This window comes from Drosophila sechellia, unplaced genomic scaffold, assembly GCF_004382195.2.
Source record: "Drosophila sechellia strain sech25 unplaced genomic scaffold, ASM438219v1 U_12, whole genome shotgun sequence".
Classification (NCBI taxonomy): domain Eukaryota; kingdom Metazoa; phylum Arthropoda; class Insecta; order Diptera; family Drosophilidae; genus Drosophila; species Drosophila sechellia.
Genome location: NW_022611056.1, coordinates 43,797 through 55,317, shown reverse-complemented (window position 1 = coordinate 55,317; position 11,521 = coordinate 43,797). Strand labels below are relative to the sequence as shown.

At 33.0% G+C, this 11,521-nt stretch overlaps 1 long non-coding RNA gene across 1 annotated transcript; it reads right to left on the bottom strand.

The window, feature by feature from the left end:
• Positions 1–4,474: 4,474 nt before the first annotated feature.
• Positions 4,475–10,961, bottom strand: LOC116802454. The gene is made up of 3 exons (XR_004362748.1): positions 10,916–10,961; positions 9,500–9,504; positions 4,475–4,537 (listed from the first exon to the last, which is right to left on the bottom strand). It is a non-coding gene; the product is annotated as an uncharacterized LOC116802454 (long non-coding RNA).
• Between the last annotated feature and the right edge of the window lie 560 nt (positions 10,962–11,521).

Here is an 11,521-nt window from a genome sequence, read left to right as displayed (position 1 = left end):
GACACATAACTCCCCGATTTATTCGAAACAATACCCACTTGGGCAAACACACGAAATCGAAGTAAAAAACCAAGTACAGGAAATGCTGAATCAGGGATTAATTAGGGAAAGTAATTCGCCATACAATAGTCCTACTTGGGTCGTACTAAAAAAACCGGATGTTTCTGGCATAAATAAGTATAGGGTAGTAATTGATTATAGAAAGCTGAATGAAATAACCATACCTGACAGATATCCAATTCCAAATATGGACGAAATTCTTGGCAAACTGGGTAAATGCCAATATTTTACAACGATCGATCTGGCAAAAGGATTTCATCAAATAGAAATGGACGAAGAATCAATTTCTAAAACTGCGTTCTCCACCAAAAGCGGTCATTACGAATACCTTCGAATGCCATTTGGCCTTAGGCATGCACCCGCTACTTTTCAAAGGTGCATGAATAATATCCTTCGACCGTTGCTTAACAAACACTGTTTGGTGTATCTGGATGATATTATAATTTTTTCAACATCCCTTACAGAACATTTAAATTCAATACAATTAGTTTTTTCAAAGCTTGCAGATGCAAATTTAAAATTGCAACTAGACAAATGTGAGTTCTTAAAAAAGGAAGCTAACTTTCTTGGTCACATAGTTACCCCTGATGGTATTAAACCAAATCCTATTAAAGTTAAAGCCATAGTTTCATACCCAATTCCGACAAAAGTAAAAGAGATAAGAGCTTTCCTTGGATTAACAGGTTATTATCGCAAATTTATTCCAAATTACGCAGACGTAGCAAAACCTATGACCAGCTGCTTAACAAAAGGAGCAAAGATAGATACACAAAAACTTGAGTACATAGATGCTTTCGAAAAACTTAAGGCTTTGATAATTCGTGATTTTGAAAAGAAATTTGTTTTAACCACAGATGCAAGTAACTTGGCCCTCGGGGCTGTCCTTTCTCAAAACGGTCATCCTATATCTTTTATTAGTAGAACACTTAACGATCACGAATTAAATTACAGTGCTATCGAAAAAGAATTACTCGCCATAGTTTGGGCCACAAAAACAGACATTATTTACTAGGGCGACCATTTCTCATTGCCAGTGACCATCAACCTCTTAGATGGCTTCATAACTTAAAGGAACCGAATGCTAAGTTAGAAAGATGGAGAGTTAGATTAAGCGAATACCAATTTAAAAAAGATTATATTAAAGGGAAAGAAAATTCAGTTGCCGATGCATTATCAAGAATTAAAATTGAAGAAATCATAATAGTGAAGCTACTCAACATAGTGCAGAAGAAGACAATAGCAACCTTATCCATTTAACAGAAAAACCAATAAATTATTAAAAAAACAAATAATCTTTATTAAATCCGATAAAAATAAAGTAGAGCATTCAAATATATTCGGTAACTTCATTACCACAATTCAATATGATGTAATGACACTTGAAAACGCCAAACAAATTTTACTCGATCACTTTATCCATAGAAACATTACCATTTATATTGAGAGCGATGTAGATTTTGAAATTATTCAAAGAGCAAAATTATTAATACCACCTACACAAAAGTAATTCGCAGTCTTTTCCTATTAAAGAACGTTGGTTCTTACGCCGAATTCAATCACATGAAAAACTTTTACACCCTGGTATACAGAAAATGACAAAATTATTTAAAGAAAATCACTTCTCTCCAAATAGCCAACTATTAATTCAGAATATAATAAACGAATGCAACATATGCAGTTTGGCCAAAACAGAACATAGAAACACCAAAATGCCTTTAAAAATCACACCCAACACGGAACATTGCCGAAAAAAATTTGTAGTAGATATTTATTCATCTGAGGAAAACATTACATCAGTTGCATTGATATTTGTTCTAAATTCGCTACACTTCAGCAAATTAAAACTAAGGACTGGATAGAATGCAGAAACGCATTAATGCGCATTTTTAATCAACTAGGTAAACCCAAATTACTAAAGGCAGACAGAGACGAAGCTTTCTCCAGTTTAGCTTTGAAGCGATGGCTTGAGGAAGAAGAAGTCGAATTACAGCTCAATACAGCAAAAAACGGGGTAGCAGACGTCGAAAGATTACACAAAACAATAAATGAAAAAATTCGTATAATCAATTCATCTGATGATGAAGAAGTAAAATTAAGCAAAGGTAGAAACAATCCTCTACACATACAACCATAAAATTAAACATGACACTACTGGACAGACACCTGCTCAAATTTTCTTATACGCTGGGCATCCAATATTAGACACTTAAAAAATTAAAGAAAAGAAAATAGACAAAATAAATGAAGACAGACAGGAATTTAATATTGACACTAATTACAGAAAAGGTCCACTACAGAAAGGCAAATTAGAAAACCCATTTAAACCAACCAAAAATGTAGAACAGACAGACCCTGACCATTACAAAATCACTAATAGAAATAGAGTTACGCACTACTACAAAACACAATTCAAAAATAAAATTAACAAACTCTCAATTTCACAGGCACCTGGTACCCGATAACACTATTGTTTATACTGATCACAGCTGTTCATGGACAACAAATTCAAATTAATAATACTGACACCAACCACGGATATCTCCTTTTTTCTGATAAGCCAGTCCAGATACCATCCTCCTTTGAACATCATTCCTTAAAAATCAATTTAACTGAAATAGACATCGTGGTTGACTATTTTGAGCAAAGACTACGAACCGATTACCATGCACCCCAGATCAAATTTTTATACAATAAAATAAAAAGAGAACTAGCCGGAATTACCCTGAAACATAGAAACAAAAGGGGTCTTATTAACATTGTGGGTTCAGCTTTTAAATAACTATTTGGAGCACTAGATGAAAATAATCGAGTCGAAATACAGAAAAAAATTGAAATCAATGCATATAGCTCAGTAAAATTACATGAACTCAACGACGCCATACGATTGATAAATGAAGGAATGCGAAAGATACAGAATTATGAAAATAACCACACCATCATTGACAGTCTTTTGTTCGAACTAATGCAGTTTACGGAATACGTAGAAGATTTGGAAATGGCTATGCAGCTTTCCAGGCTTGGACTGTTTAACCCCAAGTTACTAAACTACGACAAACTTGAAAATGTGAACAGCCAAAACATTTTAAACATTAAAACATCCACTTGGATTAACTACAATGATAACCAAGTATTAATCATATCCCACATACCCATTTATCTTTCCACTCCAACTCTATCAGCTAGATTACACCGACACACAATCATATTTTGAAAAAAAAATAAATAAAGTTTATAATACAGAAAATAAAGAAGTAAAAAATGAATGTGTCACCAATATTATTAAACACTTAAATCCAATTTGTAATTTTAAGCCAGTACACACGAACGAAATAATAAAATACATAGAACCAAACACAATTGTAACCTGGAACTTAACCCAAACAATTCTTAACCAAAATTGACAAAATTCAATTAATAAAATAAAAATAGAAGGAACCAAAATGATAAATGATAAGAGTAACGAAATGCAAAATAGAAATCAATTAAAATCAATTGTTAAAACCAGAAATAGATTTGACACCACTATACACACCACTTAATATAACAAAAATAAAAATTGTAGAACACAACGACATTGTTGAGATGATTTCAGAGAACAATATTACACTTTACATACGAATGATCATTGTAATAATTGCACTAATTTTGTTGTACTTATATTTAAGATATGTATCATTTAAACCATTTATGATGCTGCATGCAAAACTTAAAATAAGAAAAAATCAAAACACACTACAACAAACAGAAATAGAAGAAACTCCATTTCCCACACTATATCCATCAATCCCAGCCCAAGTATAGGCTTCTCTTTAAGGGAAGGGGAGTGACGTATTTGGGTGGTCCAAACCAGCCACTTCTATTATTTCAAAGAAAACAGTAATGCACTCTAGTAATTTTCCATAATGTATCCCAGCTGCGCAGCATTCGTTTATCTTTGGCAGCGCAGCCGTTCTTGTAAACATCCTAAAGCCTGACCAAAGCAGATTTGACTGCCCTCTTTCAACGCTACCTAATCTTAAGGACCCAAGAGCGAGGCTCTCCCGAAATACAAATATTGTTCAAATACTGAGGCTTCTCCTCAATCCAATTTGCATTTGATTTTTAGTCTTAAGCTGGGATCCAAAGAATAAAGTCGTGAAACTATTTCTCCTAAAAACTATTTTTTTTATTTCTTAGCGTTGTCCTTAGTCAACTGACGGGAAATTAGTTCGACTCAAAAATAAAACAACAATTTTACTGGCGCAGTCGGTAGGATACAAAAGTATCCGAAAAAAGAACCTTCGAGTGGAAAATAAGTTAAATTTTATAGTCCAGTGCTCGAAGCATCTCCCAAAATAAATTCGTGAAAACTCTTCAACTTGGATTATAATTACAATTCGGTTATCCAATAATAATTCAAATTATTCAAAGAGCAAAATTATTAATACCACCTACACAAAAGTAATTCGCAGTCTTTTCCTATTAAAGAACGTTGGTTCTTACGCCGAATTCAATCACATGAAAAACTTTTACACCCTGGTATACAGAAAATGACAAAATTATTTAAAGAAAATCACTTCTCTCCAAATAGCCAACTATTAATTCAGAATATAATAAACGAATGCAACATATGCAGTTTGGCCAAAACAGAACATAGAAACACCAAAATGCCTTTAAAAATCACACCCAACACGGAACATTGCCGAAAAAAATTTGTAGTAGATATTTATTCATCTGAGGAAAACATTACATCAGTTGCATTGATATTTGTTCTAAATTCGCTACACTTCAGCAAATTAAAACTAAGGACTGGATAGAATGCAGAAACGCATTAATGCGCATTTTTAATCAACTAGGTAAACCCAAATTACTAAAGGCAGACAGAGACGAAGCTTTCTCCAGTTTAGCTTTGAAGCGATGGCTTGAGGAAGAAGAAGTCGAATTACAGCTCAATACAGCAAAAAACGGGGTAGCAGACGTCGAAAGATTACACAAAACAATAAATGAAAAAATTCGTATAATCAATTCATCTGATGATGAAGAAGTAAAATTAAGCAAAGGTAGAAACAATCCTCTACACATACAACCATAAAATTAAACATGACACTACTGGACAGACACCTGCTCAAATTTTCTTATACGCTGGGCATCCAATATTAGACACTTAAAAAATTAAAGAAAAGAAAATAGACAAAATAAATGAAGACAGACAGGAATTTAATATTGACACTAATTACAGAAAAGGTCCACTACAGAAAGGCAAATTAGAAAACCCATTTAAACCAACCAAAAATGTAGAACAGACAGACCCTGACCATTACAAAATCACTAATAGAAATAGAGTTACGCACTACTACAAAACACAATTCAAAAATAAAATTAACAAACTCTCAATTTCACAGGCACCTGGTACCCGATAACACTATTGTTTATACTGATCACAGCTGTTCATGGACAACAAATTCAAATTAATAATACTGACACCAACCACGGATATCTCCTTTTTTCTGATAAGCCAGTCCAGATACCATCCTCCTTTGAACATCATTCCTTAAAAATCAATTTAACTGAAATAGACATCGTGGTTGACTATTTTGAGCAAAGACTACGAACCGATTACCATGCACCCCAGATCAAATTTTTATACAATAAAATAAAAAGAGAACTAGCCGGAATTACCCTGAAACATAGAAACAAAAGGGGTCTTATTAACATTGTGGGTTCAGCTTTTAAATAACTATTTGGAGCACTAGATGAAAATAATCGAGTCGAAATACAGAAAAAAATTGAAATCAATGCATATAGCTCAGTAAAATTACATGAACTCAACGACGCCATACGATTGATAAATGAAGGAATGCGAAAGATACAGAATTATGAAAATAACCACACCATCATTGACAGTCTTTTGTTCGAACTAATGCAGTTTACGGAATACGTAGAAGATTTGGAAATGGCTATGCAGCTTTCCAGGCTTGGACTGTTTAACCCCAAGTTACTAAACTACGACAAACTTGAAAATGTGAACAGCCAAAACATTTTAAACATTAAAACATCCACTTGGATTAACTACAATGATAACCAAGTATTAATCATATCCCACATACCCATTTATCTTTCCACTCCAACTCTATCAGCTAGATTACACCGACACACAATCATATTTTGAAAAAAAATAAATAAAGTTTATAATACAGAAAATAAAGAAGTAAAAAATGAATGTGTCACCAATATTATTAAACACTTAAATCCAATTTGTAATTTTAAGCCAGTACACACGAACGAAATAATAAAATACATAGAACCAAACACAATTGTAACCTGGAACTTAACCCAAACAATTCTTAACCAAAATTGACAAAATTCAATTAATAAAATAAAAATAGAAGGAACCAAAATGATAAATGATAAGAGTAACGAAATGCAAAATAGAAATCAATTAAAATCAATTGTTAAAACCAGAAATAGATTTGACACCACTATACACACCACTTAATATAACAAAAATAAAAATTGTAGAACACAACGACATTGTTGAGATGATTTCAGAGAACAATATTACACTTTACATACGAATGATCATTGTAATAATTGCACTAATTTTGTTGTACTTATATTTAAGATATGTATCATTTAAACCATTTATGATGCTGCATGCAAAACTTAAAATAAGAAAAAATCAAAACACACTACAACAAACAGAAATAGAAGAAACTCCATTTCCCACACTATATCCATCAATCCCAGCCCAAGTATAGGCTTCTCTTTAAGGGAAGGGGAGTGACGTATTTGGGTGGTCCAAACCAGCCACTTCTATTATTTCAAAGAAAACAGTAATGCACTCTAGTAATTTTCCATAATGTATCCCAGCTGCGCAGCATTCGTTTATCTTTGGCAGCGCAGCCGTTCTTGTAAACATCCTAAAGCCTGACCAAAGCAGATTTGACTGCCCTCTTTCAACGCTACCTAATCTTAAGGACCCAAGAGCGAGGCTCTCCCGAAATACAAATATTGTTCAAATACTGAGGCTTCTCCTCAATCCAATTTGCATTTGATTTTTAGTCTTAAGCTGGGATCCAAAGAATAAAGTCGTGAAACTATTTCTCCTAAAAACTATTTTTTTTATTTCTTAGCGTTGTCCTTAGTCAACTGACGGGAAATTAGTTCGACTCAAAAATAAAACAACAATTTTACTGGCGCAGTCGGTAGGATACAAAAGTATCCGAAAAAAGAACCTTCGAGTGGAAAATAAGTTAAATTTTATAGTCCAGTGCTCGAAGCATCTCCCAAAATAAATTCGTGAAAACTCTTCAACTTGGATTATAATTACAATTCGGTTATCCAATAATAAGTGGAAGTGAAATACGAAACAAAAACATTAAGTCCAAAGGCAATTAAGTTTTAAAACCAACATATAAAAATAAAAAAAAGAACAATATAGAATTTTAATAATACAACACAAAAATTTACAAAAAATAAAAAAAAAAAGTGAAACTAGAAAGCTTAAAAATAATAATAACATTGAATCCGAAACAAAACAAAAAAAAAAAAAACAAAACACAAAATTTAAAAATTTTACAATAAAAATGTCACAACCAATTATTGCCGCACCCCAAATCGTTGCGCTGAGCGACATCAACCTTGCCGAAGCCCGTCGGCACCTTAAAGACATTATGCCATTCAAGGGTGATCCAGAAACCCTTCACACCTTTGTCAGCAGAGTGGATTACGTAATTTCGCTCTACCAAACAAATGATGTCCGACAACAGGGGTTCTACTGGGAGCCATCGAAAGGAACTTGGACGGACAGGTTACACGATCTTTGGGACTTCCGAATATCGAAGTCGGATTTTCGGATTTTCTTATTTATATTCAGGCTATTAAAGCATCTATTAAGATACTGATAAGGAAACTACCAATACAATTATTCACTATTTTAGCCCATCACGATATTACAGACTTAAGATCCTTAATTATCATTGCACAAAATGAGGGAATTTATGAAGAACACATTAATTTTGAATTTTATAAAAACCCAGAATATCGTAATACAAATTCAAATTCTAATCAGAATTCGAAAGCACAAAAATTCAATACAAATGTTCAAACTCAATATCGACCAAGTTACTATTCCCAACCATTCCAACCTAATTTTAATCAATACATTCAACCATTTAGACCTAGCTATACACAGCAGATGACTAACAACACACCCATGTGGCACGCACCTAATGATTTCAGACCCAACCAATACATAAACACACAACCCATTATTAAAAAAAATCCTTTCCAACAATATCCCAACAAAGCCCAAAATCCCCAAACAACGCATTTTAGAGGAAATACATACCCTCGACTACAACAACCCTCTACACATAAAAATACTAACTTCCCGATTAATAAACGACTAAGACCATCGGACAGTGAACAAACTAAAATGTCTATTGACGAAATTAGATTCCAAGACGCGCATGAATTCGAACAAGTCCAACCTAATTATTACGAGCAACAGTATTATAACCAAAATCAATACAATCCGTATCAAAATCATGGCTTCATTAATGAAGGGCAACAACAAGTCCAATCTGTACAAATTAATAACAAACAAACCCAAAATAATTCTGAACTAAACGAAAATTTTCGGTTAACAGCCCCGGAAAATACGAATACATAAAAATAATATACAAAGGGCGCTCATACAAATGCCTTCTAGACACAGGATCAACAATTAATATGATCAATGAAAATATATTTTGTCTTCCCATTCAAAATAGTAGATGTGAAGTTTTAACATCAAATGGCCCTATTACCTTGAACGACTTGATTATGTTACCCAGAAATAGTATTTTCAAAAAAACCGAACCATTTTATGTGCACAGATTTTCTAATAATTACGATATGCTAATTGGCAGAAAATTGTTGAAAAATGCTCAATCAGTTATTAATTACAAAAATGATAAAGTTACCCTTTTTGATCAAACATACAAATTAATTACTTCAGAATCCGAAAGAAACCAAAATTTGTATATCCAAAGGACACCAGAATCAATTGCAAGCTCAGATCAGGAATCAATAAAAAAATTAGATTTTTCACAGTTTCGATTAGATTACCTAAATCAGGAGGAAACGTTTAAGTTAAAAGGCTTATTAAATAAATTTAGAAATCTTGAATATAAGGAGGGAGAAAAATTAACATTTACAAATACAATTAAACACGTACTAAATACGACACATAACTCCCCGATTTATTCGAAACAATACCCACTTGCGCAAACACACGAAATCGAAGTAGAAGTACAAGTAGTAGAAAACCAAGTACAGGAAATGCTGAATAAGGGATTAATTAGAGAAAGTAATTCGCCATACAATAGTCCTACTTGGGTCGTACTAAAAAACCGGATGTTTCTGGCATAAATAAGTATATTGTAGTAATTGATTATAGAAAGCTGAATGAAATAACCATACCTGACAGATATCCAATTCCAAATATGGACGAAATTCTTGGCAAACTGGGTAAACGCCAATATTTTACAACGATCGATCTGGCAAAAGGATTTCATCAAATAGAAATGGATGAAGAATCAATTTCTAAAACTGCGTTCTCCACCAAAAGCGGTCATTACGAATACCTTCGAATGCCATTTGGCCTTAGGCATGCACCCGCTACTTTTCAAAGGTGCATGAATAATATCCTTCGACCGTTGCTTAACAAACACTGTTTGGTGTATCTGGATGATATTATAATTTTTTCAACATCCCTTACAGAACATTTAAATTCAATACAATTAGTTTTTTCAAAGCTTGCAGATGCAAATTTAAAATTGCAACTAGACAAATGTGAGTTCTTAAAAAAGGAAGCTAACTTTCTTGGTCACATAGTTACCCCTGATGGTATTAAACCAAATCCTATTAAAGTTAAAGCCATAGTTTCATACCCAATTCCGACAAAAGTAAAAGAGATAAGAGCTTTCCTTGGATTAACAGGTTATTATCGCAAATTTATTCCAAATTACGCAGACATTGCAAAACCTATGACCAGCTGCTTAAAAAAAGGAGCAAAGATAGATACACAAAAACTTGAGTACATAGATGCATTCGAAAAACTTAAGGCTTTGATAATTCGTGACCCAATTTTACAATTACCTGATTTTGAAAAGAAATTTGTTTTAACCACAGATGCAAGTAACTTGGCCCTCGGGGCTGTCCTTTCTCAAAACGGTCATCCTATATCTTTTATTAGTAGAACACTTAACGATCACGAATTAAATTACAGTGCTATCGAAAAAGAATTACTCGCCATAGTTTGGGCCACAAAAACAGACATTATTTACTAGGGCGACCATTTCTCATTGCCAGTGACCATCAACCTCTTAGATGGCTTCATAACTTAAAGGAACCGAATGCTAAGTTAGAAAGATGGAGAGTTAGATTAAGCGAATACCAATTTAAAATAGATTATATTAAAGGGAAAGAAAATTCAGTTGCCGATGCATTATCAAGAATTAAAATTGAAGAAAATCATCATAGTGAAGCTACTCAACATAGTGCAGAAGAAGACAATAGCAACCTTATCCATTTAACAGAAAAACCAATAAATTATTTAAAAAAACAAATAATCTTTATTAAATCCGATAAAAAAAAAGTAGAGCATTCAAAAATATTCGGTAACTCCATTACCACAATTCAATATGATGTAATGACACTTGAAAACGCCAAACAAATTTTACTCGATCACTTTATCCATAGAAACATTACCATTTATATTGAGAGCGATGTAGATTTTGAAATTATTCAAAGAGCACACATAGAAATTGTTAATACCACCTACACAAAAGTAATTCGCAGTCTTTTCCTATTAAAGAACGTTGGTTCTTACGCCGAATTCAAAGAAATCATACTTCAATCACATGAAAAACTTTTACACCCTGGTATACAGAAAATGACAAAATTATTTAAAGAAAATCACTTCTCTCCAAATAGCCAACTATTAATTCAGAATATAATAAACGAATGCAACATATGCAGTTTGGCCAAAACAGAACATAGAAACACCAAAATGCCTTTAAAAATCACACCCAACACGGAACATTGCCGAAAAAAATTTGTAGTAGATATTTATTCATCTGAGGGAAAACATTACATCAGTTGCATTGATATTTGTTCTAAATTCGCTACACTTCAGCAAATTAAAACTAAGGACTGGATAGAATGCAGAAACGCATTAATGCGCATTTTTAATCAACTAGGTAAACCCAAATTACTAAAGGCAGACAGAGACGAAGCTTTCTCCAGTTTAGCTTTGAAGCGATGGCTTGAGGAAGAAGAAGTCGAATTACAGCTCAATACAGCAAAAAACGGGGTAGCAGACGTCGAAAGATTACACAAAACAATAAATGAAAAAATTCGTATAATCAATTCATCTGATGATGAAGAAGTAAAATTAAGCAAAGGTAGAAACAATCCTCTACACATACAACCATAA